Source organism: Lepidochelys kempii, chromosome 4, assembly GCF_965140265.1.
Source record: "Lepidochelys kempii isolate rLepKem1 chromosome 4, rLepKem1.hap2, whole genome shotgun sequence".
NCBI classification, from domain to species: domain Eukaryota; kingdom Metazoa; phylum Chordata; order Testudines; family Cheloniidae; genus Lepidochelys; species Lepidochelys kempii.
In genome coordinates this window covers 68,678,148-68,698,010 of record NC_133259.1, presented here as the reverse complement: position 1 = coordinate 68,698,010, position 19,863 = coordinate 68,678,148, and the positions used below count along the sequence as shown (strand labels likewise).

The window sequence follows — 19,863 nt, the reverse complement described above, 5'->3', positions numbered from 1 at the left end:
ACTGGTGCAAAAAGCCACCATACAATTGGGGGTAGCAGTGGGTGGGTGGAGAGCAAAGGAGATCCTTCTTTCTGACTGTTGTGCTCATTTTTCTGGCTTTCTATTTGAAAGGGATTCAGTGCAAAATGTTGGTATTAACTTTTCAAAGCATTCATTGGACCAGGTTCCTGTTACATTGTGATTTCCTGCTCTCCCTCCACCCTTATATCATCATGACCCCTAATGTCTAAAGTCATGGGACTGAAGGAACCAAGAACCTTTAGAGGTAGGAGAAGTATTATTTGTATCTTTTTTTCCTCTCGTGACCGATGGATAGCCACAGAATGAACCCAATAAATAGCAGATTTAAAGCCCTTTCTTTGTTTCAGAAAGCCTTTGCAATGGCAGTTCGGTTCTATATTTTACTTAACTGTTTTAATCTCATAGTTTTGGTCTTTCAATCTACATAGGTAAATGTGCATGCACATGCCTATAGAATTCAGTATTTGCACATATCTGAAAGCAGGATATAGCCATATGTCTCTTCTTGTAAATCCCTTCTCCCCAAGGATATGCTTCAACTTCAAGCATACTGTAAATACAACATATTAAAATGTATATTTTCTTTTGATTTTAGAAATAAAAATTTTATAAATAGCAGAAAATGGAAGTGATCATTTTCCTGCAACTCCAGATGAATTACTAAGAGAAGGTTAAGCTAATAACCTCAAAAGCTCTAGCAAAAATTCCAAAAGCTATTAAAGATAAAAGAATGGGAACCGCATGTAACATACTGGGGACTCACAGTACAACAGAACTTTATTTCAATATATTTTGAACTTCCATGGTCTCATTTTATAGTTGGATTCAATAATTCTTTTTAAATGGATAGAAAAGGTACACCTTTATCTTTATATTACATGCTGATCTACAGTTTTAGTACAGATTTAAAAATTAAGACTTTTTTCCCCTAAGGAAATAAAAACCTTTTACAGCATATCATTTGATCTCTCTCAACAGGGCCAGAGTATGGCTAAATTCTTTTGTATCTGAAAAATTCAGAGTACAAGTGTTATATTTGAGAGAGAAAGCATAGTATTTTGGTTAAGGCATTAGGCAGGGACTCAAGAAGTCTATGGAATGGCCAGAATCCAGATCTTCTATATGTGGTTGGATAGGTCACTTGAATATTTTGATCATGTCCATTAATTTTGGATACCTCTATCTTTGAATGCCCAACTCAAGGTACCTTGGACTGATTTTCAGAGGTGTTGCATGCCCACAGTTCCATTGGAAATATTGATCCTGATCTCTGTATCTCAAGTTTCCCCATCTGTAAAATGGAGATAGTAACACATGGCCACATCACAGGGTATTGCAAGGATGAGTATCTGAGATGCTATAAGGATAAGCATACTAGACAAGACTATTTTAATATTTATATTGAATTGAGATTGCCACAATCTCAGCTAAACACAGGATAATTTTACTTTGTAAATAATAAAAACAAATACATTAAATAAAGGAAAATTAAGAAAATGATATTGTACTGCAGATAGCCCAAACAAGAAGTGTTGTTTAGCAATACATGGAATGGCAATGCCCCTGGAGGATTCTCTCGCTCAATAATATGACTACTGCTATAAACAAGTGTTTAACAGCATCACTTTTAAAGCATCACAACTGACAGAATTGGCCTTCTGGTTGTCAGTCTACAAAAAAAGGCCAACGGATGGATGGCTTTGGAAATTAAACTAAACAAAGATTTCCCTCACCTCAATCTTCTTGTTGCTTAAAACAGTTTTACAAAAAAGTTCAAAACTGGTCCACGATCAAATTTAATTGTTCCCCCCTCCCCCCCCAGAAAAACACACATCTTTGTAAAAAGAAAAGGAGGACTTGTGGCACCTTAGAGACTAACAAATTTATTTGAGCATAAGCTTTCGTGAGCTACACTGAATGCATCCGATGAAGTGAGCTGTAGCTCGCGAAAGCTTATGCTCAAATAAATTTGTTAGTCTCTAAGGTGCCACAAGTCCTCCTTTTCTTTTTGTGGATACAGACTAACACGGCTGCTACTCTGAAACACATCTTTGTGAAAACTAAGACACAGAAGTGAATCCATGACTCCCTCCTCAAAATAAACTATGCAAGAAATGTTATATAAAGAAAAAACCTAGCATGTTTGCTTGATAGTTCACCAACTTCTTGATGGGGTAGTTGAGAGATCGGTGCTTTCCTTTCAGTTGGATGTCACAGAGATTTGCAGTCTAATGCACTAAGACCCCTGGCAACCACTGCAGATACAGCCTTATTAAAGGTTGTTTAAACTACTGCTTTTAAACATGTCAGAGCTGCACTGAAGAAAAGCAGCGCCATGGCATCCTCTTGCAGCTAATAGATTTTTTGGGCCCTAGTAACAGAACTATCAAGAAACTGATGTTCTCATTTAACCCTCTGAAAACAAGTACAGGAAGCACATGTCACCAACACATATATAAAGAGAGCATGGAAAAATTTCATCCACAAAAAATGATGATCACCTCTAAGGTTTTCAAAGCTCCACTTTCACTGGAAAATTCACTAGATCTTTGGTAGTTGTGTACTACAGTCATAAATCAGGGTGCCCTTCTGATACTTTCAGACACTACAAACAAAGGCTTTATATTTTAGTGCCAAAATAAGTACAGTGAGGTGGGCTGGAAGAAATACAGCACCACTGAGTTTCTGTGTCAGGAAGCACTCCTTCAATTTGTTCAAAACTTTGTGTTGCCTTGGTGAATCAGCTCTGTTAGCCAAAGTTGGACTCATTAAAAGTTTTGTATGTAAATAATGAAAGATGAACTGCTTTAAACAAATCATCCCCATAAATTAGATACAGATTTTACTGATACTTTATATGTATATGTTTAGATGAATGTACATTTATACATGCACATTTATTCTATCCTCTTTTTTTTTCTCTAAAGAGAAAAAAAAATCACATGTACTTTCATTTTCCTCTGTGTTACATGGTATATATATGAATTTTAGTTCAGACTTCAAAGAGAAACAGCAGAACTGAAATTCATTTGGAAATTTAACACCATTAATTTGGGCTTGAATAGGGACTGGGACTGGCTTGCTCTTTACAAAAGCAGCTTTGCCTCTCCTGGAATTGACACCTCCTCATCTATTATTGAGAGTGGACTACATCCACCCTGATCGAACTGGCCCTGTCAACACTGTTTCTCCACTTGTGAGGTAACTCCCTTCTCTTCAGGTGTTAGTATATAATGCCGGCATCTGTAATTTTCACTCCATGCATCTGAAGAAATGGATTATTTACCCACAAAAGCTTATGCCCAAATAAATCTGTTAGTCTTTAAGGTGCCACCGGATAGAGTATCCACATTTAACCATTTGTTGTTAAATGTGGATACTCTATCCTTAACTCCCCCATGCCATCTCATTATTCACAGGGATCTCAGATCCTGTCCTGTAATATTAGGCACAACAGGGTATAGACCTTATGGTGTCAGCTTTCACTTTGAATTTGATGGCTTTTGTTGGTCAGTATCAGTGTTAACATTACTTAAACTTTTTTGAGAGTTAATCTATTTTTACACTTCATTTTGGAAAAAATGCAAGGATTTTGCCAAGGAAAACCAAAACCCTTTCCTGTACATTTCTGCTGGCTGACACATCATGTCTACAAAGGAGGGCCTCTCTAGAAATTATTTTCATCGAACAAAACCTCTAGGACTAATGAAACATATGCCACATTGTGAACATTTACTAGAACTAGGTTGCCATTGTGGCAGCACATAGGCAACATGGTACAGTAGCTCTTTATAGACAGACTCGGGTCTTGGATTAATTACCTCTTTCACATTCCCAAATCTGGAGTGTGTATTGAAAAGTTTATATTGCCTTGTCCTGATTAAGATCTTCTGAAAGGAACCAGTAAGAAAAGAAGTGTGGCTTCCCTGCTTGCTACTAGAACATTGTATAGAAAGGGTCCATTCTGAAAACAGGTATCAGGCACAATCCCGTGTCCCACTGCCGCTCCTTTGTGCTGTTCTGGTGACACAAAGGAGCCAAAGAACTGTTTTAAACTGCTAATTGGGCTTCCTCCTCCCAATGCAGGAGGAATTCCCAGGAGGCATATAGCTAACACTATCTAATCCCCTCTGCCTCAGCATAAGGGGTGTGGAGGAAATGAAGTGGCCCCATTTAGGACACTGCTGCCAGGGGGTAGTTTAGAGCAGCCTTAAAGCTAATCTAAATTATGCCGAGGGTCAAACCTGCCTCCCATCTTCTCTCAGTGGGGAGGTGCATTGAGCTACTTTGTGGTCCCCTTAATTTTGCAGAACCAGGCAGAGACTGAGTGCAGCACTGGATTGAGACCATTGTACTTTTAGAAAAATGGAAGTGTTCTTCAACTCCCTTCCTTTTGTGGCGAAGGAAAGCTCCAGGATTAACCATTCTCTAAATTCACACTATGATCCAATAAAGGAAATGCAGACTTCCTCTCTTGGCACAGGTTGGAGTGCCTCAAGCAGTCGAGAAGTGACTGTATAAAAAGTGTCTAGACAATAAAGTGGAAGAAAATATTTTCCAGAAAATGCGATTCTTGTGGTAATCCAGAAATTACATTTTCAGTGCTCAGCCATGAATTACCTTATTTCTCTATTGCTTTGCTATTTCATTGATGGCGAATGTGACAAAAAATATAAATAATTTTTACATCTCATAAAATCCCAAAATATTGGATTAGATCCTGACACTTAGAGTCATGAAAGAGCCCATCATGTTTTCTGCAGAATAACGGCATTAGCCTGAGTATCCTGGCCACGTTCTAACTTGGGTAATATCATGTATACCCAAGTTCTTTCCATTTCTAAATGAATATTGTATTATTCCTTTCCCGGCCATAAAAATAATTGTTTAGTGTTGTCATTACGGAGTGGTAGCCCCACTCCACTCCAGAAGTGGATGCAATGAGAGTGTGTCTGTGTGTACTTCATCACTGAAATGCTATCTATAAAGTAGTTTGGAATGTTTCAAGGTGGATGGTTATTTATGAATATAAAGTTACATGCACATATCATGAGCCGAGATTAGTCTTGTAATGAAACAAGTGTGTACGGCCATTTATTAGATTACCACAGACAACCAAGTCTACCAAATACTCAATGTGCTGCACATGTGACACCCTGAAGTGTTCGTCACTTTATAATAGAAATTAATGTCTTTGGGTCATCAACCCTTCTTTACTGCTCTACCCCCTTGATAATTCCTGCAACAGTCAATTATTGCTTATTTAAAACAATTCAGCAGGAAACCCATCATTAGAAGGTTATTTCCCAACAAAATAGGACAAAAAAGTGAAGAACCACCACAAGAGGCATTATGTTCATGATGAGCTAATCTTGGAGACTTAATAGTTTGCTAAAATTAAAAAAGTAAAGATTTAAAACAATGAACTACAGTATCAAATTCACCTTTTGGAGAAAAAACAGATTATTCTAAATAAGCTTTTGCTTATTTATTGCTTATTTATTTATTTATCCCACTAAGCTTTTGTGGGATACAGCTTATGCTCAAATAAATTTGTTAGTCTCTAAGGTGCCACAAGTACTCCTGTTCTTTAGGCGGATACAGACTAACACGGCTGCTACTCTGAAACCTTTTGGAGAATAATCTTGAACACCTAACCTCTACCTTCTTCTATACTCTTGATTCTTTCTCCCTTTGCCTCTCTGCTCTTCCCAAGCCGTACAGCTTATCTTTTCTTCAGGTCTCTCCCTCATTCATTTCTGGGCCTTCTTCTAAACTAATAAGCCTGGAACTCCTGTCCTTCCCCAGTCTCACATGCCTCCACACTCTCCTTCAAGACCCTCTGAAAACAGATTTCAAAAGGCCAATAAATCTCAGATTACTCCTCTGAAGCATAAACAACAAACGGAAAAGTTTAAACCCCAAAGCATAAGATATTCCACTGAAAAAATATGGAACTAATCAGATGTGTACTTCAGCATTCAATTATATAGCTTTTCATTGCTCCCATTCCCATTTTGTACATTTTCATTTTAGATACTAATATTTCAGGGGCCATGCCTTTGCCTCCATATCTTTCTACATAATCCCAATTCATGATCTACCAGTAATTCAGGGACACTGAGATCGACACAAGTAACCCCATGTAGACTGATGCTACACTATATTCCTTGGTTTCTGAAAACTTTTGGTGTGGATAAAAGTCACACGGAACGCACGGGATGTCATATTCAGAGCTATTGAAAAGCATAGCTGGTTGAATGCTATTTGGTGAATTCCTTATTTGAAGCATTTGGTTATTTTTCTTCAAATTAATTGACAAATCACTTTTCTAGTATTCTATCAGATCTTATATTTAATGAAGTGGGTATCTACTGGTGCATAAATAAACCATGTACACTTACGGAGTGCTGATTCAATCACCATCCTTGCAGTTACTATTTTGCTCAGCTGAAATACAATTAATGAATGCTGTCTGTGAACATGTACTTTATTTTGTTCATTTCACTGCATGCCCTTTATGAGCAAGGTGTAAAATTAACTGCTAAAATATCAAACACCTTACTCTTCTGCCTTCTCTATTACTTGCTCAGATGGTCATAAGTTCACACAGGATGTAAACCTGTATCAGTTTATAGTCATTGTCAAAATATTGAACTATTTCCCTCCCCCCCCCCGCCCCCAATAAAGGCCAAAAATTGCATACCACCCTAATGGACCACAGACTTGCATGTAAAGAATTTGTGATGGGAAGAAGCCAATGCTGGACCAAAACTTTTGGCTATGCTTTATCATGGAGTTTAAAAAGCAGCTCCACTTGTTTGCACTCTTTTATAATAAGATTTTTGAAATGCCACTTCTGCAAATTAGCACAAGAACAAAACAACTGGGGAGACTTGTATGAGTTCACATTTAGTGTTGAAATATGTAGTTGTATTGATAATTAGTTCTCATATTACTGATGCAACCAATATTTTGGTGGTCACTAGGAAAGTGACTACACAGTGTATCTTCATAACAAAACTTTTTATTATAAATTGGTCCCTAAGGCTGCCTAATACCCAGCTCTAGTGAAGTCTGTTTTAAAACACTGTTGGTCCACTATCATGTTTAGGAACAGATTAAATGGTTGAACAAAACAAGACCCTAACCTTCCAACCAAACTTAAAATGAGCATTTCCAGGGAATACATACCCCAGCTACCCTGCTCTGGTCCCTTTTATCAGCCCACCCCTTGAGTTTTTGGTTCCAGGCAAGAGGACAAGTGTTGAAATACCATGTCAAAGGCAATTCTTACAGTATTCCTGGCCCAACCAAATGTAGGAAGTGACAAAATCTTACTTTGAAAAACTGGGCTAAAAACTTGTGAAAACAGAATACTGACTGAAGTGATTCACAGTAGGTTCAGAACATTGTGTGGATTGATCAAGTTGACCAAAACCACTGAAATTGCTATGGTTTGCCCATTCTTCATGTTATCAGTTATAAATCTTAATCCTTCCATGTCTGCTATTTGTTTAGTGAATCATAGACTAAGTCTGGGTTCCTGGCAGTTATTGGGGCTTCAATTAGAGCAACACTATTATTCATATTATATTTGATAGACAGACAGATCGACCAACCAAACAAGGCCTTCAGTGAAGTATGGTGTGTACAGACCATAAACACGATACTTTCCAGGTGGCAGTTGAAACTGCACACCACAGTTCAAATAGCACATCCCATGAAATCCATGCCAGAAAACACATTTGCTTCTCCAGACCAGTGGTTGCAGTTCAGTACAACCCACAAAATACTGAGAAGAATGGCTCCTTGACCTCAGTGCCCAATCAAATATGAGATGTGTTCATTCCTTTTTTTAAGATGTGAGATGTGCAGCACCATATTCCTTAACCTAACATTGATCCAAATGTTCCAACAGCAGACACTGGTTTTTCTTTGATAGCCAATGCATATCTCTGGTTTCCAAGTTCCTATAAACACCTCATTATAAGGAAGGCAAGGCTTACATTTCCCAGCATCCTTTCTAATTACTTGCATGCTGCCAGGAAACTTTCACATATTTTTGTCTTCACAATCAACATTTAAACAAATGTTATTAAAAGAAATTTAAAAATAAAATTCAAGCAGCACCAAAAGCAGTTGCTGTGTAAATGACAAAGTTATTAGGTAACACTGTGATATTCCTTTCAGCACTCAATTATCAACATTTACAGAAATAAACTAACAGAAAGACAGTATATAAATGATGGGTTTCAGAGTAACAGCCATGTTAGTCTGTATTCGCAAAAAGAAAAGGAGTAGTTGTGGCACCTTAGAGACTAACCAGTTTATTTGAGCATGAGCTTCGAAAGCTCATGCTCAAATAAATTGGTTAGTCTCTAAGGTGCCACAACTACTCCTTTTCTTTATATAAATGATGGGGACCCACATGCATTTTGCATACAAAACAGACTCCAAGCAGCATACAAAGATTATGATTTTGATAACAAACGATAACATTTTGAGTGATACGCTTTCTAAAATATCTGGAGTCTCCTGCCTGTGGCTAACTCTGTTTTAATCCACAAGTTCTTTCATCAAGTTGAGAGAAACCTCCTACAAAAGAAAACTGCAAGGGCCCTCACTATTTTACAGCTCTATCATATACAGTACTAACAATCAGTTCAGCCGATGTTGAGACACACACACACACACACAAACACACCCTGCAGCTGCCACACTAGCATCCCAAATGCACTTGGAAAAACTAATCTGATACCAAAAACTGCAAATAAAAAGTGCATTTCTGAGCTTGGCTGCAGTTACAGAAAAAGTGGCTAACACTTTAAGAGACAGTAAATATTAATAAAAAAACTACTTGCAAGAGCTGCAAACACCAAGATCACATTAAAAGAAGTCTTCAGTTGCTCTGACCTTTCATTCTCTATCACTATGTTTTAGTCATGGGTTTACCTGATCAAAAAAAGCATGCAGAATACATAAACAGCGTCATCGCACCTTACCTTTTCAGTGCCTACTTTATCTATTATCACAGTGCCAGAATATAACTTTTTCAGATAAAGAGACGGGGGATACGTTGCAGCAGTAAAGCCAGCACTTTGGGACTGAAGTGGAGTCCAGCAGGTTCTCAATATTATATACAGATTAGTCAGAGAGAAGAGAACACCAACTTCATGACTCAGTGATTCTTCACTAAAGTTTTCTAGCTCTAGCAACTTCATAATAAGAGTCCTCCAGAGTTACTGAGAATTCGTCAGTGTGCTTAATAAAAGAATTACCACATTTCTGAAAACTGCAGTGAAGTTGGTGTTTTTCCTATGGTTTGTCACCTTTGCTTTTCAGAATATTCTTCTGAATCAGTACTGTCTGCTAAGTTTTAAATTACTCTCTCCTTAGAGCGCCAAGGGTTTGGATTTTTTTTTTTAAACTTTTTCCCAAAAAAACTTTAGCTGCACGTTACCATGGTGCAGCAATACCCTCTTTTTCCAATACTTTTGTGTCCATTTCCATTACAAACTCTGCAGACATCTCTAATAAATTAAGAAAAGCTGCATGTGAGAGGAAAGGAAACAGTCTGGATTCTCTGGAATTAACATAGTCCTGAAACAGCAGCATTTAGAAATTTTTCCACTGGAGCTGGGGTTAACCTTCCTGCAAAACACACAGTTTATTTACGTTTCCTAGCCTGCCACATCACTTTCACCCATAGTGCACAACAGCAGAGTATAGCAGCACATCCACATATTTTAATGAAAATCTAGAATGGGGCAAGTTATGCTTCAGTTGATTCTTTTTTATTTATTTATTTTTTGCTTCAAATTATGTTTATACTTATCCCTTGGAGTTGAGCAGCATTCCAACTTTCAGTGTTCCTGACTTTTCAGATTAGAACTAAATTAGGGGCTCTCTTCAGAACATTTATACTGTTCTATTGGGTGCCTCCACCACATGTTTTGTAAACATTCCATTGTGTGCCTTGTTGCCCTACTGGAAGATGGAGGCAGAGTTCAGGGAACGTCTACTGACGCTGTGTGTTGCCAGCAAGTTATTTTGTTATTTAATTATACTTTCAAAATGTTAAATATTCCCAGGATGACAAACAAGTGTTCTTAAAATGTTATCACTATTACATATTCCACTGAACACAAGTGGGATGCCGATGCTCATTTTGGTGGACAGAGGAACAAGAGTGTGGAGAATGGGGAGCACCCACCAGATCCATCTGCCTCTCTCCTTTCTATTACTGTATTTAATTTGAGTCAATCAAAAGCTTTCCACGTGCTGATGTGGAAGGTTGCTTCAACTTTGCAAGTAAATTCAGAGCAAAGTTAAATTATCAGCAACACAGCAGACCGGGGTGGCTCTACCAATTTTGCCGCCCCAAGCAGTCGCCACCAAATTGCTGCGAGCTGCGGCCAAATTGCTACTGCGCCCGGAAGAGCAGCAGAGCTGCCGCCAAATTGCCACCGCGGGACACGGACTGCCGCCCCATTCTGAATGCTGCCCCAAGCACCTGCTTGGAAAGCTTGTCCCTGGAGCCGGCCCTGACAGCAACAGACAAACTCAAGATGAATGAGGACTCAGGGTATGTATACAATGCAATGGGAGGTGTGACTCCAGTATGTGTACACAAACCCAAACTAGCTTTGATCTAACTAGCTCCAGACTCCAGTAACAATAGCAGGGAAGCCACAAAGCGTGGGTGGCAGCACAGGTTAGCTGCTGGAGTACATATCCAGGGTATAGCTACACTGCAACTTATCCTTAGGTTTTAAACCCAGGCTCAAGCCTAACCCCCTTTCCACATACACACAAATTGTTCTTAACCAAAACCTGGTCCCAGGACTCATGGAGGTGGAGCCTGAGTTAAGCCGGACCCAGGATTCAAGCTCTATTGCCTTTGCAGGGTAGACGCAGACTCACTGATGCATGCTCTGAGACTCCACCAAAAGTATCCCACAACAACCAGGCCAATTTTCCTTGACCTCTGGACAGTCAAGTTTTCTTTCACCGCACAAAGGGCTAGAGTTTCCACATTTTGGAAGAGTGCTAGGATGTTGGGGATCTGGATGGTTGGACTTGGGCCCGCATCAAGCAGCGTATGGTATGTTTATGTAAGCGGTGGAATGGTCTCAATATTGTGGGGAACTTTCCTGGCTTATACACTACCCTGGTGAAGTGGATAGCGAAAGGATCTGAGTCCTCACTCCCACTTCCTTTACCCAGAGGCCTGCCTGACCTCAAGGGCTCCCCTTCCACTCTCTTGTGTGGTAGAGTCCTCGTAACCCAAACAAGGCTGGGCCCAGGATTCCTGGAGGGGCTCGACCCCCCAACCTTGTTGTGGTCACTTAAGGCAGGGGCTAAGGCACGGGAGGGCAAACTGCAGCCCGCAGGTTGGATCCGGCCCATCAGGGCTTTTAATCTGGCCTGTGGGACTGCCAGCCCCATGGCGCAGTGGGGCTGAGGCAGGCTCCCTGCCTGCCCTGGCCCCGCGCCACTCCTGGAAGTGGCCGGCACCATATCCTTGCGGCCCCTGGAGGCGGGGGGGGGGGGGAGGGAGGGGCGCAGAGGGCTCCATCTGCTGCCCTCGCCTGCAGGCACCGCCCTCCGCAGTTTCCATGGGCTGGGAATGGGGAACCGCGGCCAATGGGAGCTTCAGAGGTGGTACCCGCAGGCAAGGGCAGCACTCAGCAGAGCCGCTTGCCCCACCCCACACCACCCTTAGGAGCCACTGCCGGACATGCTGGCCACTTTCAGCAGCAGCGCAGGTCCAGGACAGGCAGGGAGCCAGCCTTAGCCCCATTGCGAGCCGCTGCTACCCTGGAGCCGCTCAAGGTAAGCGGAGCCCAGTCGGAACCTGCACCCCCAACCCTCCTGCACCCCAACTCCCTGCCCTAAGCCCCCTCCCACACTTTGCACCCCCTCTTGCACCCTGTTCTCATCAACTCCCAAGCCTGGAACAGAACTATGTTTGGCTTTAGGTTTGTTATACTTACTGAACATAGGCATTTTCCCCACTCACATTAAAACAAGCAGTGTAACTGTCAGCCAGTAATGGTTGTAGATAGACAATCTGCATGACACTAAATCCCTACTTCTGGATAGTACCACTGAACTGCTTTTCCCTTAATTATACCGTCGGATTCTTATTTACTAATAATTAAACAAATTAACAGCAGAGAAGAGGAAATCAGTAGAAACCATGCCAGTGAGCTCAGTGAGACCCACTGTGTTGCACTAAGAATTTTGGAAGAGAGCTTTAGGGAAAAAAGGAGGAATACCATTTTATGAGTTTGGAAGGCAAAGGCAAAACAAAGGACACTTTCACACATCAAGTTATCATGAGGTACTCTCCCAACTGTGATTCAACGAACATAACTGTGAATATGAGGTGAACACGAAGCTCACCATAGCAAGGCCCAAATAATAATAGTATCTTGCTCTTCATCATTGGATCACAAAGTGCTATACAAACAAGGTCAATATCATTATCCCCATTTTGCACATGGGAAAATTGAGGTACAGGAAGGTGAAGAGGCTTGCTTAAATTTGCCAATGACAGAGCCAGGAACAGATCCCAGGTCTCCTGATTCCCACTCCACTACTCTATTCCTGCCTCCCTATGTGACACACACTATGTGGCAAAGACCCCAAAAAGGAGGATACAGAATTATTTATGTAGGAAACTTGAAATGCTGTTGGATTCTTTCTCTTAGTGTAAATGACTCCTATAGCCCCAGTTACATCAGAAATAAAAATAATGTAAATCATTTTCAGTAATAAACGTGAGGAGATACCCAATTTGTGAGGAACATAAGTCATTTTGGGACTTGAGAGATATGAAAGTGTATCAGGTAACTCCTACCCACATTAAGTCAATGAACAGAAACTGATCAATATGCTGGCAATTATGATAAGACAAATCTTGGAAAGACATACAAAAGAGCAGGAAGGAATCAGTACGTAATTTGTATCCATTGTTGGGATGTTGATGATAGGAGCCATTAATACAACAGAGAATTCTTGGAAGCTGATGAAAGTTAAAAAGCCATTCTTTTTAGTTGGTATGGGTTAGTACTTTGAATACCCTTGTGAAACTCTTTAGCAAATGAAGGCTAGATTTGACACAATTTTGGGATAAACTGACCTCAGATTAACAAAAATTAACTGATGTGTCAATGCAGAACTCTAAATTGACACCTGAAGACTAGATTGAACTACTTACAATAATTATGTAATTGACAGTATCGATCAATTTTAAATGGTACTTTAAAATATAATCTCCTTTGAAAAACAATTATTTTAAAAAGCCAATTTGAGGGTGGATATTCAAAGGAAATTAGGAGCAGTTCATCAAAGTGTACTGTGGAAGGGAGAGTCAGGTTCCACTTTTAGTGTCTACTACTATCTCCAGAAAAGTCATGTAAAATTAAATATCCATTAGCTATGAAGCCATTTACTCAGCTTGCTGATTTTTACATTTTTTGTAACGGCTGGGAAAAGAAGTTAAAAGGCACACACCTTTGTATTTTTTCTTTGCGGGAGGGGAGAATGATAAAAACTAGCAACTAGTCAAAATTAAATTAATACTGTGTAAACTGGAGTATAACCACCAAAGGTCTGCAGCATGTAAGAAGAGATCATGAACTTGCAAACGCTGGAGGAAAGATCTGAAATAGAACAGTAAGATCTATAGCAATCTGACTGAAAACAAATGACTGGAAAACAGTACAACGGAATTATTGAGTCTGAAAAATTAGAAAATGCTCTTAAAGCAGTGAAACTACTATAGAATTGATTTCAGGGTCTAAATATAGTTATTTCATCTTTAGGGCAGAGACTGTATTTTAATGAGTCTGTATAATGCCCTGCACAATGGGGTTTTGACCCTGATTGTATTACAGTAGCACCTAGAAGCTCCAAATAAATGTGTATTTAAGTATTACTCCAGCAGGAACTTGAAATTCCTTCAAATACTGGAGATAGCTGGCTTTCCTGCATTGTGAAATACAACATTTTGAGATCCTTGGCAATGACAGTTGCTATACTAAATAGAAGGCATTATTACATGCTTTATTACAATGTGCAGTTTCTGATTAAGCTGATCAAGACTGAATTTTTTTTTAAGTCTTTTCATCAGTCCTGGATGTCTGTCTAAACATAGGCTATAGCTCAAACAAAATGCTATGACCTTGCTGCAGAAATTACTGGGTGAGGTTCCATGATTTGTCTTATATGGGTGAAGGAGGTTGCCACACTAGAGAGGTACATGCAGATGATCATAATGGTACCTTCTGGCCTTAAAAATTTACGAATCTTCAATTCAAAACTGAACGTCAGTTCGGGATGATAAAATCTGTTTTAAATTGGTCCAGACCAATGGAAACTGTGCATCATGCCATAGTTCCAATAGGATTAAGCTCAGCTGGGGTTGCCAGTAATGAAGCCACCATTGAACAATTTGCTAGTGTTCAAGCTGATTCACGCAACAATTGGCTAGAGTCATAATGATATCAAGTGCTCAATTCAGCTATCTCCTAAGGGAAATAAACCTTATTTACACCATTACTGTAAGATGTTCAGAATGAGGCCTGCAATGCCAACAATTGAAGAACTTTAACCTTTTCCAAACTAATTGCAATTGATAAAATTGATTCCCCCTCCCATACTGCACCTGACAGGTTTGAGAGCTCTGAATAGTGACAACTGCGGAGAGGAACACAACACATTAAATATTGAAATGCATTGGAATTAGAGCTCTTTTTGGAAGGCCAGAGTGGAAAAGTGATGTTTTATGCCTCCTAAACAGGGGCAGCAGGCATGTACATCTTCCTCCTGGAATTCATAGCATGATCTCGGGAGAGCCCATTGGATCTTACAGTACAGGCATCCTGCTCTACTCAGCTTCTCCTGCTTTTAAGAGATGATGAGAGTGGACTATAGAATATGTTTTATTCTAAATTATTTCATATTGGAGAAGTCCACAACAACAGAATTAACCAGTTCTTTAAAAAAAAAAAGATTCTAGAGAATAAATCATCAGCACCCTGAAAGACAAATAATTTAAGCACATAAGATCTCTCATTTCTATCACACCTTACCATCACCAAAGATCCCAAGATAGCATATTAAGGTTATGTACTTTACAACGAGGGAAAGCCAACTATCTCCAGCATTTGAAAGCCAAGTATGATTTCCAGTCCCTGCTCTACTAGTGTGATAAATAAAAAGCTATCAAAACAGAGCGAGAGCAGCAAGAGATTTTTTTTTCCAGGCTCCTTAAACTAGTTTAAATTGTGTCTCTCACACACACACAGAAAAATTGCTTTTCCTTAGGTAACAGGCACAGCTTTAGAAAAATAGACAGGTAGCCACCCTTAAAGTAAATTGCCTTGGATTAAACTACCACACTAAAGGAAGTATTTACAGCATATGAAGCATGGCTCAAATGACTGGACATTTAAGCTTTCTACACAGTAATGTTAATTGATTCACTTTTTTGACTACAGGAAAGCCTTTTGGTCATCGAGCTATTAAAATGATATAATTAGACTTGCTATTACATTGCCATTTTGATTTTAAAAAGACTATGGAAGAAAAGGCAGCTAAAAAACTGGTGCCTGAGGCATACTCACAGGTTTTTAGAACCTTTGGATTCAACTACACCCCTATTTGTGGGGGGAAGAGAGTGGAGGGAGCAGCTAACAGGAGAGGAAATGAAAGGGAGAAAATCTCTGACGTTTTTTCCTCATGAAGATTTCTTGCAAATTGTTTCAAGTGGGAGGAGAATGGGAGATGTTAGCACCTTCCCACCAAACCTGCTCACCTAACTAGTGGATCTCTCAGAATGACACAAGGGCCAGTGGAAGAGATGACTCCTGGCAAGAACTGGAAACAGCAGTGGTGGAGCAACAGGGGTGAGGCTCAGTCAGGCTTCCCAACTTACAGCTACTCTCCCCCTTTCCCCACCCACCCCGTTAGAGCCCATGTATGCCAGCATTGTCAGTAGACAAACCGCACTGAACAGTTTGAACGCTGGATATTCCTCAGTCTGCTGGCTTCTGGCTTCCCCCAGTCACTTCCTTCTCCTCAGCTGCTAGTCTCAGTCTGCCTGTACTCCATGGGTAAAATGTGGGTTAAGAATAGCATGTCCTCCACCAGTGGCTAGTTTAAATAGAGAAGAATCTGCTACAGTTACTAGGAAAAGGAATTTCTCCATTAACTCAGGGGGTACAGGCCTATATTTTGGTGCTAAAGATCTGAATTCCAAACCTCACTAATAACCATAGCAAATTATTATATATGTATTCCTCTACATCAGAGATCTGCAACCTTTGGCATGTGACCCGCCAGGGTAAGCCCCCTGGCGGGCCAGGCTGTTTACTTGCTGCGTCCACAGATTTGGCCGATCGTGGCTCCCACTGGCTGTGGTTCGGCCGCTCCAGGCCAATGGGGGCTGCCGCTCCAGGCCAATGGGGGCTGTGGGAAGCCGCGGCCAGCATATCCCTTGGCCCATGCCGCTTCCTGCGACCCCCCATTGGCCTGGAGTGGCGAACTGCAGCCAGTGGGAGCCGCAATCGGCCAAACCTGTGGACGCGGCAGGTAAACAAACCAGCCCAGCCCACCAGGGGGCTTACCCTGGTGGGCCACGTCCCAAAGGTTGCCGATCCCTGCTCTCCATTGCTCTTTTCTCCTCCAACTCTGCTTCTATGCTGTCTCAGTGACCTTCTCCCTTTTGTCTTCTTATTCCATTTCCTGTTACTTTGCATTTATTTAACCTTTCCTGCCATTCCCCCTCACTCCATCATGGTTACCAATCCATCTATATTTATTTATTTTTTGATTGTGTAAGATTATAGTTATAAAAGCAATTGTATTATATTCTTCTGCTCCAGTAAGCATGCCAGGACATTGGTGCTTGCCCTTAATTTGTTTAGCACTCTGCATTCCCTTAATAGTCAAAGAAAAAAAAGTCTCCTTGCCCTTATCTCCTATCCTACTTCTTCATAAGCAGCATCTTGCCACAATTGTACTTGTCTTTTGCTGTAATTCACCTATCCAGAGGATATATTTTAATTCAAATGTATTCTTAATAGAACTTAAGGTCACTTGATGTAGCATGTGGAGGGTCCTATAGGGCTTTAAGGGTCAAAAGAAGGGGACTTGAGAAAAGAGTAACATGGAATTGCAGATGTCTTGTTATAGCTTACTCTGATTGGTTTCGAGAGTGTCCTTTATACCAGTGGTTCTCAACCAGGGATACGCAGAGGTCTTCCAGGGAGTACATCAGCTCATTAAGATATCTACATAGTTTTACACAGGCTACATAAAAAGCACTAGAAAGTCAGTAAAAAACTAGAATTTCATAAAGACGACTTATTTATACTGCTCTATATACTGTAGACTGAAATATAAGTACAATATTTATATTGCAATTGATTTATTTTATAATTATATGGTAAAAATGAGAAAGTCAGCAATTTTTCAGAAATAGTGTGGCTGTGACAATTTTGTATTTTTAGGTCTGATTTTGTGAGCAAGTAGTTTTTAAGGGAGGTGAAACTTGGGTACACAAGACAAATCAGACTCCTGATGGGGTACAATAGTCTGGAAAGATTGAGAGCCACTGCTTTATACTGTCGCTTCTTTCATGTTGATTTGTAATAGTAAATTTTGAGTAGTGATCTTCAGCAGTGGAACTCAACGCATATTGGCAAACACTGATGCAGCTTTCCAACACCACTCTAAGCCAGACAAGTATACCTAATTTTTATATGGGTAAACTGTTCCATTACTTGCGTAAGATGGTGACAGCCAGAAGTGTAGCCCCTAAATCCTGATTCCCAGTTCCTGGCTCTAGTCCCTGCCCATATTCCCCTCACCCCCTTAGCATCATTAGTATTGTAATGCTCTGCATGTTAGTCACATTTTGGTAAATTACAGCTGCTGGAATAGTAAGGCCTGTCAGGAACTACACAGAAAGCTTGCCTTCTCAGTCAGGCTTCACCCCCCCACCCCCTTTGCTCCCTCAGACTTGAAAATGCTTCCCAGTAACAGTCCATGAGCTGATCTATTCTCAATATTTAAATTTAAAAGATAAAGGAATAAGTTCTTACCTTTCCTCAGGATGACAAGCCCAGAGTGCCTTTAACTGTTTATCTTAAAGGAGGATGAGATTTTAACATCCTCTTGCAAACATTTTGGAACTAGAACAAAACTGCAAGGTTGAGATGTTTTAAATGTTATTGCAGACGTTTGTGTCCACAACCATTTAGGTTTTCTGTGTTCCAGCTTCCTCCAGGTCTCACTCTGTATTGCAGCTCCTCCTCCATTCGAACAAAGCTTTATGTTGCCTTAGCAGGCCTAGAGAAGTGGGGGAGGGTGTTCTGTATCTTTGTCACTGGTAGTGCCTATTTATCAAATCAGTTTACTTTTTTTTAGTTTTTTCACAGGTATCAGAGTACACCCAAATCAAAACCTTGGATCCAAATACCCTTGGGAACTGGGCTGGGATGTGTGTGAAATGTAGATCTGAGTCCAAATTCTGTAGCTGAAGCCAGTTTCTGATATCAAGGAACATTCTCCCATCAATTTGATTATAATAAAAAAAGTTTTCTACCAGGATTTTTCAGGGGCTTGGATATGATTAGTTGAAGGTATTGAGGCTTAGAGTCCTATTCTCTCCCCTCCTCCCCCCCGCAATACTTCCCCTCCCCTCCCAAAAGCAGATTCAGTTTCTCAATAGTATCTGTATCCTTTCTACATTAATTCAGCTTGACTTTTTCTTTTCATGTGGACTTTCTAGAAGGGTGTGCCACAAATGTGCATAATGCTTGCAATTTAATTATGGCTTTTCTGACAGCAAAGGAAGAAATAATTTGTCTTCAGGCAGTTAGACAATGGTGTCTATGATCACTCTTTTTAAAACACAGATCCACAAAAAGTTTTCAGAAAAATGAGGAACAGGGACAAATCCATCTTGAGCTTTGCTGACAGAGGATTAAAGAAGAATAAAAACATTCCTGAGTGCCCATGATTCTCCATATTTACCATCCCTGCCATTAAAAAAAGACAGTGGATTGCTGCACAAGTACTCATTCCTTCCCTGAGCTTTCCTAAAATCCCTGAAACGCTTGTATTCTGAAATACTCCAACTCGGACTTCCTTATTTGGTTGCTGGAGCTGTTCTTTGTCTTGTTCAAACATTCTGGTAAAACTGCACGCCTCCCTCTATCCCAATGCCCTCCCCCAGTTCTATAGACATAGTCTGACTTCAGCAGGTCACCCTGACTCAGCCTCCTTTGTAGTTCCCTAACCAATCACACATTGGTTATGCCCATTTAAGGAGTACCTTTCCTTTTAGAAATCATCAAGGCAAGAGGGAGTTTTCAGCTGTTTGGAAACTGCTTTGTTGCAGACACTGAAGTCAGCATAAAACAGGGATTTCACAGAATTATTTTATCTGCTCAGGTTTCAGAGTAACAGCCATGTTAGTCTGTATTCGCAAAAAGAAAAGGAGTACTTGTGGCACCTTAGAGACTAACCAATTTATTTGAGCATAAGCTTTCGTGAGCATCCGATGAAGTGAGCTGTAGCTCACGAAAGCTTATGCTCAAATAAATTGGTTAGTCTCTAAGGTGCCACAAGTACTCCTTTTCTTTTTATCTGCTCAGAAACTAGAGATTGCTACAGAACATGTCCATTTAAAAACAAAAAAACAAAACAAAACAAAAAACCCAGCATTGCAACTCAATTTGAAATCACTTTTTATTCTTCAGTTATTTGCTGCTTAGCCTTGTACTTTTTAAATGTGCAAACACACAGTACTTAGAGGTTAGT

The 19,863-nt window shown here is 40.2% G+C and overlaps 1 protein-coding gene across 3 annotated transcripts in view; it reads right to left on the bottom strand.

The window, feature by feature from the left end:
* Positions 1-19,863, bottom strand: part of PALLD (palladin, cytoskeletal associated protein) — a 347,129-nt gene that overhangs the window by 92,706 nt on the left and 234,560 nt on the right. Inside the window, exon 1 of one of the 3 annotated variants that reach the window (XM_073341574.1) lies at positions 9,027-9,219. The exons of the other annotated variants lie outside the window; for them this stretch is intronic. The gene's annotated coding sequence lies outside the window, so the exon portion shown is untranslated. Of the gene's footprint in view, positions 1-9,026; positions 9,220-19,863 lie in introns of those variants that run through there. 3 annotated transcript variants of the gene reach the window in all.